Consider the following 17,141-nt stretch of genomic DNA (forward strand, 5'->3'; position numbering starts at 1 on the left):
GCACCTCGTGCCTGCACTTCTGCATTCTTTACCTCCCCCAAGCTAAGCTGCCTTGCGTGGTCATCTCCAGCCTCGGAGCTCTGCCTGAGTGCCTATGCTGCTAAACTGGTTGATGCGAAAGGCATGATAGTTAGAAATGATTTAACATGTTAATACTACTAATTAATAATTTACAAATAGCATCTTTGGCTCCTAGGTTTGAAGAAGATGTTTATGAGGAGCATGGACAGGAGGTGATTTGGGGTAGGCATCTTTGATTTCCCGTTGCATTAAGGTGGCTGTCTACTCACGCTCACAGAACAGGGCCTTGGTGTGTCTTGCTCTGGAAAGCTGGGACTAGAAGCATCCTTGGAGATCACCTCGTTTGCTGGTTTTAAAACTTTTATTTCATTGTGAATTGAATTCATTTTTAAAGTTATGTGGAATGCACAAATATAAAGCAGACAGAAGCAGAACAGCTCTGATAGCAACAGGGGTAAAGGGTCCAGAGTCCCATTAATTTCTCCTTTTCCTTCTGTGCTTACTTGGGAAGCATCAGAATCGCTGAGAATTGAAGCAGGGAAAGTCACAGGCATGTTTGCAAGAGAACCAGATTCCTGCCCTTCAGAGTTTTTTCTACCACCCCAGCTCATTTGGCTCAGTAGCTCTCTGGGGCAGTGGCTTGGGTGTCCTGGGCGTGTGCCTCCTAAACAGGAATCCACAGTGGGACAGAGATCAAGAACTCTGCAAATGGGGACAGAGAGGACATGTCTTTTATAAGCCTGGTGACAGGGCTTGGCATAGAGTCAGAGCAGGAGATGACTCAGAAATCTCAATGCTTAAAGACGTTACTCTGTGGTTGCTGAGATGCCTACAATGAACTTTGCCTAAAGTCTGTAATGTGATTTACATTAACTATTCTATCCACCCCCCAAACACAAGCTGAAAAAAATGAGCAAGTTAATGTTATTAGCTTCTTCAATTGGAAGATGATAACTATTAGGTGGGTCCAAAGGGAACTGGGCTGGGGTGGGTTGTTATCAGGTTAGAAACAGTTATCAACAGGGCACTATTAATCAACTGGGAGTGGATATGTGGTATCAGAATTTGCCTTTTGATGATGGATGCAGGACACGTTTATATAACTAAGTCTTCAAGAAGATAAAATTGGCAAGACATTCAGACAACAGAAAAATTCAAAATGATTTTACCATTAGTCTGTACTTGGGGAAGGAAAAGCACATGGACGAATTCATATTGGGAAGGAAGGACTACATCCAGTTATAGCAGCAGAGGCTATGTCGGTTGATGATATGAGTGTGAGTCAGTGACGATACCATGTCTAGAACAGAAAGAGTGACCTTGGGGGCATAACTCTCCTACTCGTAAAAGTCATGAGGAAATCTTATCTAGATTTGATATTGGCCCATTCTATATTTCCATAAGTTCTTCTCTCTTTTCTCTCCTCTCTCCTTACCTTCTCTCTTCTCTTCTCCATCATAGGTTATTGGTTCCAGCTAGACAATTCCCATCAAATCCTGCTCTTGCCTACTTCAGTGTTTTTTTTTTTTTTTTTGATGGAAATGCTCTTCATCCTCTACTCTGTCTATCCCAGGGTTCTTTACCTGGAGGGTGAAGATAAAATTCAAGTCATCAATGAAACTGGATGGGGAAAGTTATATCATTATTGTTGCTAGTGTCTAACTGGAACTTAGCATTTTCTTCAATTATCAATATAGGCAATAAACCACAGGAGTATTAGCAGTACCTGTGTGTGGCTATGTCATTAATTGGAATCACAGTATTCTCATATCACATTACAGTTACAGATATCTCTGTGTATCGTTTATGCTTGTCATTATGTTGAAATTATGGTAGTTTATTTGACCAGCTACTAGATCTTGTTATCTAATGCATTAATATAGAAGCATATATATTACTAGGTCACAAATTTGTTTTAAAAATATTTTATATACAGTCAGTTCTGCTATATTGCAATATACATGTTCCTAAAAATCACCCTGCCTTGCAAAATTGTACAATAAAACTCACAGAGTTCATGGGCAACATGGAGTTTTGGGTATAACACTCAAAAATTTTGCCAATTACACATCAAAAAAAGATAGGAACCTAATAAAAATGGTGGCACAGTTACACACACTTGTATGTTAAATGGTTAAAAAAATACATAAATTCACACCTGCTGGAATAAATATGGTACATCATTCTGAAAAAGAACTGAAGTGTGCTTGTGGAAATGCATGAGGCTTGTGAGTTATTGTGAAGTGGGGTTATTTGAACTCAGATGGAAAGTTGTAAAATCAGATGTGAATGGAAGCAACTGACAACACACACGGTGAACTGAGGAAGCTGATAGAAGTTAGAGGCGCGCATGCCTGTGCATTTTGTGAATTCCTATGCGGCTGGGTTCAATGGGTGCTGATTTTGAAACACCTAGGGTTTCGTGTGGGTGGAATGGTATATAAGCAAACATGAAATCTGTGTTATGCCCAGATTTTTCCCTAATATATGAGTTGCAGTGGAACAAATTTACATTTTCAAAAGAAGCATTATGGCAGAAATGGCTACAATTGATTTCTTCTGTGATCCAATGTATTTTATTTTACATATTTTAAAATGTTGTGAGAAGGTCTTAGACTTCAAGCTTGCTTTTAACAGACCCAGCACACAAAAACAGTCAGGAAGCCCAGCTCTGACAGACCCTATCCCCTTACCTATCTCAAATACCTACAGCTCCTCTACGGAGCCCCTCCCATTCCCAGCGCTGCTCTCCCCCTGCCCATCTACAGTCGTTTCTCGAACAGTAGTGCTTATGGCACTTGTTTCAACCACTCGTTCGGAACTTAATTACAGTCTGTTCTATATTGTTATTCATATTTTTTTATGTTTTCTCCTCTCATAACTATATTCTAAGCTTCTTAAAGATAGAGACCGTATTCTTTCTGTTCTTTTCGTTCATTTGTTTCAGAAATTTATTCTGTAAGTTCCCATTGAGTGAATTACCAAAATAACATTATTCAGACAAGGAAAGTAAAGGAAAGCAGGAACGGTAATAATTAGTCGTTCAGTATTTTTAATTGTTAATGAGGGCAGAGTGGTTGGGGGGCAGAGCACCATCGTCTTCTAAGTGCTAAGGAGAGAAGCAAACAGATGGAAGGGCAGTGTTCATTATGCTAAGAATATTAGGAATTCTTGGCAAGAGTTTTAACTTAGAAGGGCTCCCAGAGAGACTGATGGACTCTTGCCGTCAAGTCCTTTTCATCTAGAATAGACTTTCCTTTGTTTGTTTGGTTGAAAACATTGCCATGTTTAAAGGTAGCAGAGAGAAAGTAGATGCTTCTGGCATTTTAGATTTTTAAATAATACTTTACTCAAGCCACACATTAGTAAGTCAGCCACAGAGTTGCAAGCCATTTTTGGATCCTTCTGAGCCTCCACGTAGGCTTGTTCAGTGTCCTTATGTTAGGGTGACAAGGTTTGGAGCTAAAACCAGGAAGGAGCCAACACTGCGCCAGAAGCCTCTCCAGACCCACCGTGCTAGTTTTGAACCGAGGCATTTTCTGTCCACAGCCATCTGCAGTGTGAATGGGCCGCAGATGTACATCAAGTGAGTGGGTGAAATAACATTTGGAGGGAAATGATGACAGTTTTATGGCATTAGTCCTTGGAGCCCCAGGTGCACTTATTCATCTTTCATATATTTTAAGCTTTCAGCCTTGGGGATATTTCAGCAGGTTAGCATCTGTATTTTAAAGATGAGCCCTGCAGTGAATCAGCGAGGAGAGCGAGTCATACGTGGAAATGGGAGAAGAGATGAGAGGATCCTTATTGAGAGATCAGTGTAATAATGCAACCAAGAAGAAGTCATGGCTTTCTGTCTTTTGTTTTGACCATCCAGCCCACTGAACTTACTGCCCCAGCCCTAGAACCTTGGCTTGGGCGGGTTGCCCCAAGCTTTGCATACGCCCCTAGAATGTCGTTCTGTGTCAGAATTACCCGGACAACAGGTTACCCTGATGCAGAGCCTGGGTTATAATTTCTGAGCTCGGAGTATCCTACCCCTTGACTTTTGTGTGAGGATTTTTACTCTTCTCCTTCTGACTGTTTAATGAATCATATGTCTCCTTGACAGAGTGAGGATTCTTGTGTGTAAGTGAGTCAGGGCTGTATCTATATATGACCACTGAATTGGCTGTTTAAAAATTTGTTGTTGTTGTTAATTTGAATAAATATATTTTAGACAGTGATGTGGCCATAAAGATAACTAATAATCTACAGCCTTTGGATGATGTTGATTTTTTTCTTGTAATTTTGTGGGTATTTCTTGGACTTAGTCTTAGATTTCTAAAACTTTTCCCACCTCTAAAATTGTCATTATACAAAGTATGATTAACAGTAGTTAAAATATTTGTTTAAATCCACCTACTGACTAACAGCAACCATAGTGAATGCAGTTTAGGTTAGATTTTATTTATTTTATCCAAAGAACGTTGTGGGATATACAGAGCAATGAGCAAGTACCTCAAGACCTTGAACTTGTGAGAGATTCAGAGTGAGTTTCAAACATGAAAAGGAAGGAACATGAGTAGCACTCCTATAAAATAGCTATAGGAGTGGGGTAGCTTAGGGAGGCAGACTGTTGTAGAAACACAGCGAGTAAAATAGTCTGGTTGAAAGACTGTTCCTTAAAAAATCTTATACTCCTGTAGCATTTACTTCCAAATTGCACTGCTCTTAGACTTCGGCAAGAAGTTCCTCTGCCTGACCTAGCACATTAGAGAACCCCAATTTGGCCCCCCTCTGGCCATGCCATTGCCCATTGGGTAAAGATTCTGTGGGGCCAAGGAATCACACCTTTCCCTTTTATAAATTATGGTCAGGGCATCTGGGCCTTGGAATTTCCTGCCCAAATGGTCCTAAGCCAAGACATGGGTCTGTCCTTCGGAGGACAGGTTGCATTCCACACAGGGAGCAGCCCAGGGGCAGCTGTGTGCAGGAACAGGGAATGTGGATGGCTGCCAAGCTGGGGCATCCATACTGTGTTCAGATATGTGCAAATCCCAGTGAGGGAGTGAGCTGGTGCAAAGAGAATGGGGGTGAGCTCGAACCTGGGGGGGTCAGCTCTTTCTGAACCACTAGATTCTGGTGTAGAACCTTTTCTAGGTGCTTTGCACTCATGATCTCATTCAGACCTGCAGAATACTTCAGACTAGTGTTTTATCACCACACCATGGGAGTGAGGCCGAGGGGAGTTAAGTAACTAACACAAGGTCACTGAATTAGTGAGAAGTTGAAACTTAAACCTCAGGTAATTGAGTTCCAAAGAGCATGTTTGTTTTCACTTTGTTAGGTCGCCTGTTATCAGTATCTTTGCTTTTAACACCTTCTAGGTTCTCCCTGGAACCTTGGCACACAATGACATGCAATAAAGATTTGTTGAGTAACTAAGACTATTGAACAAACTATTTTTTTACCCTTACCTTTGATGGGATATAGAATATAATTATGGTGTAAATGAGAAATTCCATGTAAAATGTGGCGAAGGGGACATGTCACTCCTGATCCATCTACACTATTAAGTGTGTTGATCTCGCCAGACACTGGCTGTGTTGCTTACTGGGATCCCCTCTGCACTAGTCAGGCCTGTAAATTGCTGCAAATTTTTTAGCTGGTGTGGACTCAAATGTCCCAGGAAGTACTTTTATTCAGAGAAAAATATTAACAGACACCAGGTATGTTGCTGTTCTTTTCTTTTTTCCTTGAAAGGAGATGAACTCTGAGTGTTAAGGTGATTCATGGGGAGTTGTCAGAATGCCGGCCTCCCACAGGTTGATTGGGGACCTCTGCTGGCATGGCCCCATTCTTGGCTTTCCTGTGCTGTGATTGTTCCACCTGTGTTACCAGCTCCTTCTGCAACATTCAGCTGTGCTGTCCCTTGGCTTTGTCTTTCCTTGTGCTCCTTCCCACTTATCTGAGATGCCAAGACCATTCCCTGCTGTTGGAAGAAAGCCCTGGAACCCTTTTCTAACTTCTGCTATAGACTAGTTTTGGTATTTTCCCCATGTGTTCCCATCTGCACACTTAATTGTTTTGGTTGATTTATTGGTCTTCCTTGCTAGATGATAGCCCTGTTTGAGGGAGGGTGTTGTGTCTTTCTTGTTCACCATTGTATAGACACATCTAGCACAGTACCTTGCACACAGAAGGGACTTAAGAAGTATTTTTACAATGACTGAATGAACTGCCATTATAATTGAGTCACTAAATACTTTTTCAAAGAAGCTCTAGCATTAGGTATCAGACCAAGGATTTCTTTCACAGAAACCTTATAGTCTCCTTTACAGCAGAATTGCATCTGCCTACTTGGAGGCTCACCTGGAGTGTGGTCCCTGTGTACCCTCTTAGAGTGATAGGCCATTGCTAGGACCACGTCCCTTTCTCCCTCGGAGAGTCTGCAGAACTGACTCTTCTCAGAAAGTGACTAATACCTCAGCAAAACTCAGAAAGTTTCTATCTACTTTATCTGGGTGCAGACAACTGTACCCCTGTTGTGTCACCTCCTGCGTCCATTTACTCAGTCACTGTGCAGAAGAGGGTCAAACTGCCCATGTCTCTCAGTGACGAGGACTAAATATCCTGCCAGGTGAATTGTTTCCTAAAACCAGAGCTCTGAATCCTAATACCCACTAAGCAAGGTTGAGCTTTTGTGCAAGATGGTGGTGACCATTGCTTGAGTTCAGAAAAAAAGACTATTATGATGATGATATCACGAACATTTATTCATCCTTTTTTTAAAAAAATTCTATTTATATAAGCTATTATGTTTAACGGAAATATAGAAAAATATGGAAATTTTTTTTCGGCGTGGTGAATTTTCATATGGTGAACACATGACTGTAATTTCCATCCAGATCAAGAAATTGAACATTATGAGCACCCCAGAGATCTTCCTTATACCTCCTTCTATCTACTATTCCTAAAATGGTAATATTATCTATCCAATTTTTGAATTTTTGCAAATGCAATAATTCATTATGCATTCTTTTTTGACTGAGTGAATTCAGTCAACATTGTATTTGTAATATTCGTCTATATTGTTGCATGTTACAGTAGTTTGTTCTTTTTCATTTCTGTGTAGTATTTCACTATATATTTTATGTTACCACAGTTTATGTATTCATTCTACTGTTGATGGACATCTGGGTTATTTTCAGTTTGGAGCTGTTACAAATAATGCTGCTATATATGTATTTTTTGTAGGTTTTTGGCTCACATGTGTACAATTCTGTTGGGCCTATACCAGGGACTAAAATAGTTGGTACATAGGTATGCGTATGTTCAGCTTTAGCAGATTCTTTCAAACACTTTTCCTTGTGTAGATTGTCTAAGCATGGGGCAAAGAAGACATGCTAACTCTCAGACTTTCCAGGGAGATAGGAAGCTTCTAGAAAAGATCTCTCTAAGATACAGTTGTTTGGCCCATATGATTTGGTTTGATGTTAATACAATCTAAGCTTGAACAACTTTAAAAATGACCTAAGCCTGTAGTTGTAAAGATAGAAGCAGAAGTGCAGTGTAGTTGATGGCAGAATAATCTAATAGCTGTTAATGGCTAAGAAATACCTATGAGTTATTTGATCAATTGAGTCTGCATCAATGAGCAAACAGCTGTCTATGGGCAGTCTTCTTGCTTAAGAGAATGACAGTCATACATATTAGTGCTAAATGGGATGGTAATGAAATATTCAAAAGTCGTAAAAAACATGTACAAGGTGGAATATTTCAGGATGCAATGGGGTCACGTGATTGGCTATTCCTCCTTATTTAATTCTTTAAGTTTTCTGGTGGTGTAGGAGTGCAATTTTCTGAATGTAGCTGATCAAATTTTAGGAAAAACTTAAGTGGCTAAATTAAAGTTTCCAGTCTTATCTCTGATTTTAGGCAAGTCTCTACTCTTATCTTCACTTTTATCTTTAAAGTAGAGGCAGAGGCACTTATTAGAATGGTTAAATAAAAAATAATGTCAACACCAAATACTGGCAAGGATGGAGAGACTGGATCACTCATATGTGGCTAGTGGAAATGTAAAAACGGCATAGCCACTCTGGAAAAAACTGGATAGTTTCTTAAAAGGCTAAACATGTAACTGCCAAACCACCCAGCAAATGCACTCCTGGGCATTTATCCTATAGAAGTGAAGACGTCTATGTTCACACAAAAACCTGTATGTGGATATTTATAGCAGCGTTATTCATAATTGTGTAACAACTGGAAACAATCCAGATATCCTTCAATGAGTGAATGGTTAAACAAACTGTGGTACATCCATAACATGGAATATGATTCAGCAATAAAAAAGGAATGAACTATTGACACACGCTGCAACCCAGATAAATTTCCAGAGAATTAAGCTAAGTAAAAAAGTATAATCCCAAAGAGTTATATATTATATGATTCAATTTGTACAGCGTTGTTGAAATGACAAAATTATGAAATGAAAAACAGATCAGTGTGGATTAGTAGTTGGCAGGGGTTAAGGAGGGGGAAGGGCAGGAAAGACCTGGGTGTGGCTATAAAAGAGCAACATGGGAGATCACCGTGGGGATGAACTGTTTTGCATCTTGACCATCAATGTCAACATCCTGGTTACGATATTGTTACCATTGGGAAAAACTGGGTAAAGGTCAACAGGATCTGTCTGTATTATTTCTTATAATTGTATGTGAAACTACAATTACCTCAAAATAAAAAAGAAATTAATTCAAGAAAAAGAGAATCAGGCAGTGCTGTATACAATTTCTCTTAGGTCAATTCTCCTTTTCATAATTACCAATTCGTGTCTTAAATCTTGCAGATCGTTCCCAGAAGAAAGCCACTGTTTCCTGCCGCCCATTAAGGACAACATTAATCACTGAAATAGTCATCTATTAAAAGTTCAGGTATTCTTTGTTCATGTCAAATTTCAGGGAGTCGTTAGTTCGTATTCTTTGACCTGCAGAGATACCCACAGATCAGGTAGGAATCTTGGATCTTTAGAAGCAGTATTACTGAACTGCAGCTAAATAAATGGAAGGAGGGCGGAGGTTTTTTCCCCCCATAATTACTTTTCCTCTGGCCCCAAAGAACCTACCTGACTAGTCATTAAGGTCTAAGCAGTTTCCCATTGTTCAGTTTCCATTTGGCTTGGGTGGTCCAGGGATGAGCTTAGGGAACAGTAGAGGTGATATAATGAATCTCAGCAAGAATAAAATGATTGGGACTTTTTGTGTGCTTCTTTTTACGGCTTAGAATGTAATATTCACTCCCTAGTTCTATGATTCGCCCCGATGCCATGCTTTTTGTAATGCTACAATGGTTATATCCTGGGGAGCCTCACCATATTTTTTCTTTTTCCCTCCATGCCGTTATGCGTGGGATCTTCCAGCTGATGAGTCATCATCTCTGGGTTTTCTTGTCTGAACAAGGTCTCTTTAGGGACTGTTTTCCTGAGTGCTGTGGTTGAACATACTTAGTTTTCCTTTGTTTTTGTGTACATTATTTTAACCTTCCAGTTGACCTCAAGTTCGACGTTGTCTTTGCCGATGCCTCTAGTTGCCAGCTCTTTGGAGACATTTTAAACTTTTCTGTTACAGCTGCTGGTATTGAGAGGTAGCCTGGCATTAGAGTGTCTCTTTAAAGAGCAGGGCTCTTTGTTTGGTGTGCAAGTCAAAGTCTCATTGTTACTTTGCTATAAAGCATTTTTGGGGAAGGTGTGAGGTAAAATAACTTCCGTTAACTATTGACATGTTTGATATGTCAGGTGAGCTAAGTGAGATGTGTTTCGTGACACTCTACCCTAATTATTCTTTAACAAGAAACTTATACTGTAAGGATAGGGAACAGGAGAGCAGGGGAAAAGAGAGAACATGAAATAACATTCTTCTGAGTGGTCATCAGGTGCCGTGTCCTTTATGCACATTATCTTATTGAATCCCCAGCACCTTTAGTGGATGCCTCTTACATCCATTTTCCAGATCAAGTAACAAGCTCAGGTGCCCATGGCAGCAGGTAGTGAGTGACAGAACCAGACTGCAAACCCAAGTTGGCCTCATCTGAAACTCAAATGTCTTTGATACTAAAAAATCGTGATTTAGAGGTATATATATTTTTGTAATAAAAAGGGCTTTGGGTCATAGTAAAGATCTTTAATCCTAATGGCAAAGTAAAATTATTGAAGATATATGAGTGACAGATTTATGATTTAAACAGCTCTTTTTAGCTCGATGTAAACATGATATGACAGAGCTTGGACTGAAGTAGTGGTGTGAAGATGGGGAGAAGTGGATAGGTTTCAGAAGTAGTTAGGAGGCAAAATGGACAGAAATCAGTAACAGATTGAATATGGTGTCAGGAGAAGAAAAGTAAGTTTCTGCCATTGGCTAGGTGGTGGCACCGCTCAGTGGGATAGGAACACTGGACGCAGATCAGATTTGGGGTAGATTTCAAGTTCAATTTGGAACATGTCAGGTTTGGGGTGACTTTGAGAGAGATAAGTAGAAATATCAAGTTGATATTTAAATCTGTTTATCTGGAGCCAAGAGGAGAGATCTGGACTGGAGATATACCTTTGTGTATCATAGGACGCAGGTGGTAAAGGACATCATGGCCATGAGCGCCATTGCCTAGAGAGATACTAAGGAGTGGTAGGAAAAGAGAGCCTAGAACCAAGCCTTTAGGAACTTCATTTCATGGCTGTGTGAAGGAAGACCAACCTACAAAGGAGATAGAAGAAAGTCAGAAAAGACAGGAGGAAAACCACTGGAATCATGAAAACAAAGAGAAGGTGCACTTTGATAAACAAAGAATGACCAGCAATATCACACGCTGCTCAAATACCGTGGGTTTGCATAAGTCCTTTAGAGTTATTGACATGGAGGTCATTGGTGACCTTAGCAAGAGCTGTTTTTGTGGAGGGATGAGGAAGAAGATGGGTTAGAGCAGGGTGAAGAGTGAGTGAGGGCTGTGCAATTGGACACAGTCGGAATAGACAAATCTTATGAGAAGAGAATAGCAAATAGAACAAGTAGGATTTGGGGAAGGTTCTTTTTAATAAGACAGCAGAGACATGAGTGTGTTTAAAAGCCAATGGTAAAGATTTAATTGATAGGGAGCTGGCAGCAATTTGAAAGAGAAAAAGGATAATGGATAGTGTTGACTCATGAGAAGGGGAGTAGGCAGGGGAGGATTTGCAGAGATGCCCTTGTTGGCACGCTTGATATGAAGAGGAGGAGGGGGTTCTCTTCCTAGGAATGCTATTTTCCTGTAAAGAGACGGTATCTTTGTCTGTGAGAGAGCAGGAGGGAGAGGTGGAGGTGTGTGGAGAGCAGAGAAAGTTTGAAATATGGTAGTTGCTGGGAAGAGTCGGTGTGAATTGGCTTTAGAAAAGTACTGGAATTCCGGGTCAGTGTTGAGGACCTGTTCTCCAGGAGCTTGGGAACATTCGTTTTCTTATGCTGTTAAACAAACAATCCATGGTGTATCTACGTTTTATGAAAAATCCAAGTTAATAACATCCACACAAATGAGAGGAAAGTATTTGAGAAAGGTGGGAAGGATTTTTTTAAAAGTCATTGTTTTCCAGACTGGGGAGTCTGGAAGGAAAGTATTCATTTGAACACATGTAAATTTTTAAACACCTCTGAATGTTTATATACTTATTAAGTGAACTGGCTGAGGGGAAAAAAAGTTCCTTTTTCACATGAAGAAAATTGACCAATTTATCTTGTTTAAACATTGAGGCCTGGGCTGAGTTAAACATTAGAGGTTATTTTGAAAGGATATCAGGGTTTGCACGGAAAGGTGCACTAAGCTTGCTGGATTTCCATTTTTGCTGCTGATGCCCTTGTGTTAGTCTCTGCAATGTTCTATCCACTCAAGAAGATGAGCAGATGTTTCTGTGAATCTGAAACTAGTTCAGCAAATGGAGCCTCATTTTCTAAATTTTTTTTTTGGCAGAGGAAGGCAAGGAACAGACACTTGAAGATTTAGAATTGTGTCTCTAATCACTAGAAATGCTTATTTTAATGAGTGGCCTCAACTGGCTAATAGCAAGTGCCTAAGGGTGAAATTTCAAGTTTCTTGTATGTAAAGCACGTTACCAGGTATGCTGGTGAGGGCACAGGAGAGTACACAGAAGGATTGTTTCCCCTCTTGAAGGATTTCTTGTTTGTTTAGGGAGGGAATGAATGTACCCATACGAAGCTAGAAAAAAACTCATAAGTAGCCGTACAAATGCAGGTGTTTAAGGAGGTGAGCAAAGGCTCAGAGTAAAAGAAGGAAGAGGCAACAGAAAGATCTCATAAAGAAATAAGAATATTAGAGATATAGCAAGAACAAGGCTGAGATCTACTAACTGCTTCTAAGGTACTTCTCAGGAGAATGTGGAGAATCACTTGAGAGATTTTAGGGGCCAGGCCAGGAAGAGGCATGCATCCCCTCTGCCCTATCCCACTGGCCGGAATTCAATCTCACTGCATTAAACTGAAAGACAGGCTGGGAAATATAGTTTAGCAATGTACTTGGGAAGAAAACCTGGGTTTGTTGAATATCTAGCCGGTCTCTGCTTCATGCCCACTGGAGTTTCACAGAAGACGTTTCAATCCGTTTCCCTCATTCATGACTCTTCAGACTCCTTTAAGCCTCGCCACCCCCCCCCCCCCAGGTGAGCCACCTTCATTTCCACCAGATATTATTTATATGTCATTGTTCCCAAACCTTCTACTACCCTAGCCATCATTTTTATTGTTCCTCTTAAAATGAGGTATTCATAGTAAAACATAATTCTCTAGATGTGATCCAAAAAGTGTCGGTAAAGTAGGATTACTGTTTTCTTGGATTTCATAACTGTAAGATCAAAGAGAGGGCCAATATTGGGAAGACCTCACATTTGATGGCAGATAATGGAAATCCACAAAGAAAAGAATTTGAAGAATGAAAAGGGTCTGCATGATGCCACTTCAATATGGCAACTGTATCAAGCATTAGTGATTATGTACTATTCTTATCCACTGCTTAAAGAACAAAAAAGGCACACACACTCACAAATCAACCAATTCATTTCCATAAAACCCCAAGGTGAACTCAAGGAGAAGTACCCTCAAATGGTATTACTTTTACTTTAGATTATGGATTTAAATGAAGAAAAACCACCAAGAATTTCCATATTAAGATCTTTTTATTGTGATATTAACCGGTCTACCTGTCTTACATAGTGTCTAAAGTGTTATATTCAATAATCTAGCCAGTAATCAACATGGTTATATGATACATAAGCAAGTTAGCATTGCTATGTGGAACTAAAAATTGGCACCTCACACTTTCACCTGCATTAGACATGGCACCAATGTCTTGCCATTTCAACATATCCCAGTGGCCTCAGAGTCACTGATGTTTTCATCTAGTGAAGAGAGAAAGAATGAATCTTTTCTTTCTTTTTTATTTTCTTTTGCAACAGCTGTCCTTTCAGTGTTCTCTGCAAAGAAATATTATAACCCCAAGCACATGGACATTCTTATTAGAGAAGAGAATTGATTGAAAACAATTTATCTATTTCTAAATCCTTAGAAGAGGCAGGAAAGCCTATGGGTCTTGCTATCTAATCTACCAATATGCTTACCTAACTATTTCAAACTTTTTTTCTAAGTTGAGTTTTGTTGTCTAGGTTTCAGGGTCCACTGGTTTCCATAGTTTTTGTTTGTTCGATTGTTTATGGCTAGACTCATTGTGAACAGTGACTACCACACTTCTATTTTTCTATAAATATGGCAGCTCTTGGCTGTTGAACTTAATGTTGTGGGAAACAGAATCCATTGTCATTATAATTGAAATTTAGTTTCCTATAGCCATTCCTGTTTCTTCTTGTCCCCAGGTTGTCTCTCAAGGGGAAGATGCTGAGGACATAAACAATATTTACTGATTTGAGTATTAGTGACTTTTTTGACAGATTTACCCATAACAATATTTAAGTGATATTAACAGATTCTCATCAAGCACTTCAGAGTAAACAAAACGGTGAGGATCTAGGCAGAAAGCCATGTCCTTTCAGAGCTCAATATGTTTATAATACATATAAAGGCAAAAACACGGAGACAACATAAATAACGATTCTACTTGGATGTCATCTGCCAAGTTATTTTTTCCAGAGAAGAGTTCAGCCATAGCTACATCACTGAGCAGGAGCACAGTAAAATATTGGGGGCAAATGGTGGCAGTGAGGAGGTAGGTTTGTTTTCCAGAAAAAAAGATTGCGATCCAAGGGGGATTTTCCATTTTGAATACCTCAGCTCTGTCGCAGGGCATTTGTCTTGCTATCTGAATTATCTTTGGCACCTGGAGGAACAATGGTTGTGAAAACTACAGATGCAATTTTCTTCTTTGGCCTTTTCCATAATACCATAATCATGAACCATGCTGAGTTAGGGGGTAGCATTCACTGGTGAACATCTTAAACTGCACTTTGAAAACATTTTGGCCTCTGTGGCATCATTTAGAAACACAAGCCTTTGTGGGGTTTCTGGCTTTTCTTTTTATCTGATGGGCTGAAAATCTTATAATGGCATTAGTTTTGTGACCAATTACCAAAGATTTTTTATTATTTTTTTTAAATTGGACCGTCCTTAAATGTTTACAGCAAGGTTAAAAACAATTCCAGAAGGGTGTGGGATAGAATAGTTTAGAAACTTCCAGTCGTGGATATTTGGTACTGCAGAATTCAACAAGGAATGCCGGAAATTTCTCAAAACAAAATTATTTTAAGTTCAATCTCACAAAAGGTTATGTTATAGAACATATTGAAAAAGAGAAGGTTATTTGGAAAGTCAAACATGATAGAATTTCAAAATTACCAGGCTTTCAGATATAAAAGTATTTCTCATATGTTGAGACAGAATTTGTATTCTCTTGTGCTTGATGGCATTTTATGGGTTACATATTCCTGCTCTTCTACATAAATAGAATAGAAACATCTCTATTTTTTCTAACGTCATGAAAATAAGTAATGGCATGTGAAGAAAAGGAAATTTTTATGGATTTTTCACTCTTCTTGCCAAATTATTTTGGTTAATTTTGGGGGCATAATTTGGGGGGACATTATAATTATTCTCTCTTATCTAATCTAGTGGGATGCAGGGCAGCGGCAAATGAAGGATGGGGAGGAAAGAAAAGGGCTGACAGGGGTGCAGATGCAGACAGAGTTGATGGACATCCGTAGTCCCATTGGCACCATGATGCGTTATTTAATTTTCAAATGGTTTGTCTGGCTGAAGTTGGAGGCTGACCTCTGGAACTCCATCTCTCCCCTTGTGACCTGAATACTGGCTGGACATGTACATGCCAATTTTCAGAATAACTTGTTGTGATTAACCTATGCCTTTTTCAGTGATTTGAAATGTCACATTTTTCTAATAATAAAATTTTATGCTGTACATATTTAGCATATTTATCTTTGGCAGCTAATCTTTCTCTTTTCATTGTTTATCTTTCTTCTCTGGAGCTAGTATCATAATGTTTTCATTGCTGTAGGTTTCTAATACACTTTATTATCTAGAATGGCTTAATTTTCACTATATCTTTTTCCTTTGATATTTTAAGAAAAAGAATTACTATGGAAAATAATAATTCTGCCTCTGTCTCATTGTTTCAAGTATTTGGAACTCTTATTTGGTTGTAACATTTTTTCTTTTAATATAGTCTTGGATTTTATGTAAATATTTTACTTAGTTATGTTTTCATTTTAATAAAAGCGAGGAAGCATATCTTTTAAAAAATAGTCATTGTTAGGTTCGGTATCAGGTTTCTAATATCTATGGAAAATGAGTATGGTAGGCTTCCATTTAATCTATGTCATGGTGTAGTATAATTTTGAAATAATTTGCTTCTAAAACCATCTGTGCCTTGTTCTTTTTTTAAAAAAGATAGATTTTCTGAGAGCTTTTTCCGCTCTATGTGTTCTATTATTTTCTGGTTACTATTTCTTTCTGGATCATTTTGTTAATTTACATATTCTTATGGTATTGTCACTGCATCAGGATTATCATGTTAATCAAAATAGGGTTGTATATATTATTTTTTATGGTATTTTTAATCTTATTTGGGCTTATCTACTTTGTAATTTTAATGAAATTTGTATTTTCTCCTTCTTGTTTAGCATGGCCCTTTTTTCTGCTTTTACTTTTATTGATTCCTTTCTTCTGTTTTCCTTAGGGATATTTTATTGACCTTTTTCTAGCTTATTAAGTGAATATCTGGTTCTGTTTTTATTTTCATTGATTCATTACTGCTACTTTTCTTAGGGTTATTTTGTTGACCTTTATTAAATTGCTCTACCTTATTGAGTTGGATATCTTATTCTTTTATTTTCATTAATTTTTTAAAAATAATAAGAACCCTAGGGCTGGCCCCGTGGCCGAGTGGTTAAGTTCGCGCGCTCCGCTGCAGGCGGCCCAGTGTTTCGTTGGTTCGAATCCTGGGCGCGGACATGGCACTGCTCATCAGACCACGCTGAGGCAGCGTCCCACATGCCACAACTAGAAGGACCCACAACGAAGAATATATAACTATGTACCGGGGGGCTTTGGGGAGAAAAAGGAAAAAATAAAATCTTTAAAAAAAAAAAAAAAGAACCCTAAATACCATGATTTTTCCCCCTTTGAGGCCATCTTTTACCATACATTATCAGCTTTTATTTGCAATGGTCCCCTTTTATCCACAGTTTCGCTTTCTGAGGTTTCAGTCACCTGTGGTCAACCAGGGTCTGAAAATAATAAATAAAAGATTCCAGAAATAAACAATTCGTATGTTTTAAATTATGTGCCATTCTGAGTAGTGTGGTGAAATCTCGTGCTGTTCCACTCCATCCTGGCCAGACGTGAATCATCTCTTTGCCCAGTACATTCTCTCTGTAAACGCTGTAAACGCTACTTGGCCGTTAGTCACTTAGTAGCCAACTCAGTTATCAGCTCGACTATATCGGTACCGCAGTGCTTTTGTTCAAGTCACCTTTATTTTACTTAATAATGGTCCCCAAGTGCAAGAGTAGTGATGTTGGCAATTTGGCTATGCCAAAGAGAAGCCGTAAAGTGCTTCCTTTAAGTGAAAAGGTGAAA

General features: G+C 39.0%; 1 protein-coding gene across 2 annotated transcripts in view; it reads left to right on the forward strand.

Annotated features, from left to right (window-relative positions):
- The window catches only part of PDE4D (phosphodiesterase 4D), a 1,409,587-nt gene that overhangs the window by 222,399 nt on the left and 1,170,047 nt on the right, over window positions 1–17,141 (forward strand). The window contains exon 2 of one of the 2 annotated variants that reach the window (XM_046671305.1): window positions 8,855–8,939. The exons of the other annotated variant lie outside the window; for it this stretch is intronic. The gene's annotated coding sequence lies outside the window, so the exon portion shown is untranslated. The remainder of the gene's footprint in view (window positions 1–8,854; window positions 8,940–17,141) is intronic. 2 annotated transcript variants of the gene reach the window in all.

Source organism: Equus quagga, chromosome 9 (assembly GCF_021613505.1).
Source record: "Equus quagga isolate Etosha38 chromosome 9, UCLA_HA_Equagga_1.0, whole genome shotgun sequence".
NCBI lineage: Eukaryota > Metazoa > Chordata > Mammalia > Perissodactyla > Equidae > Equus > Equus quagga.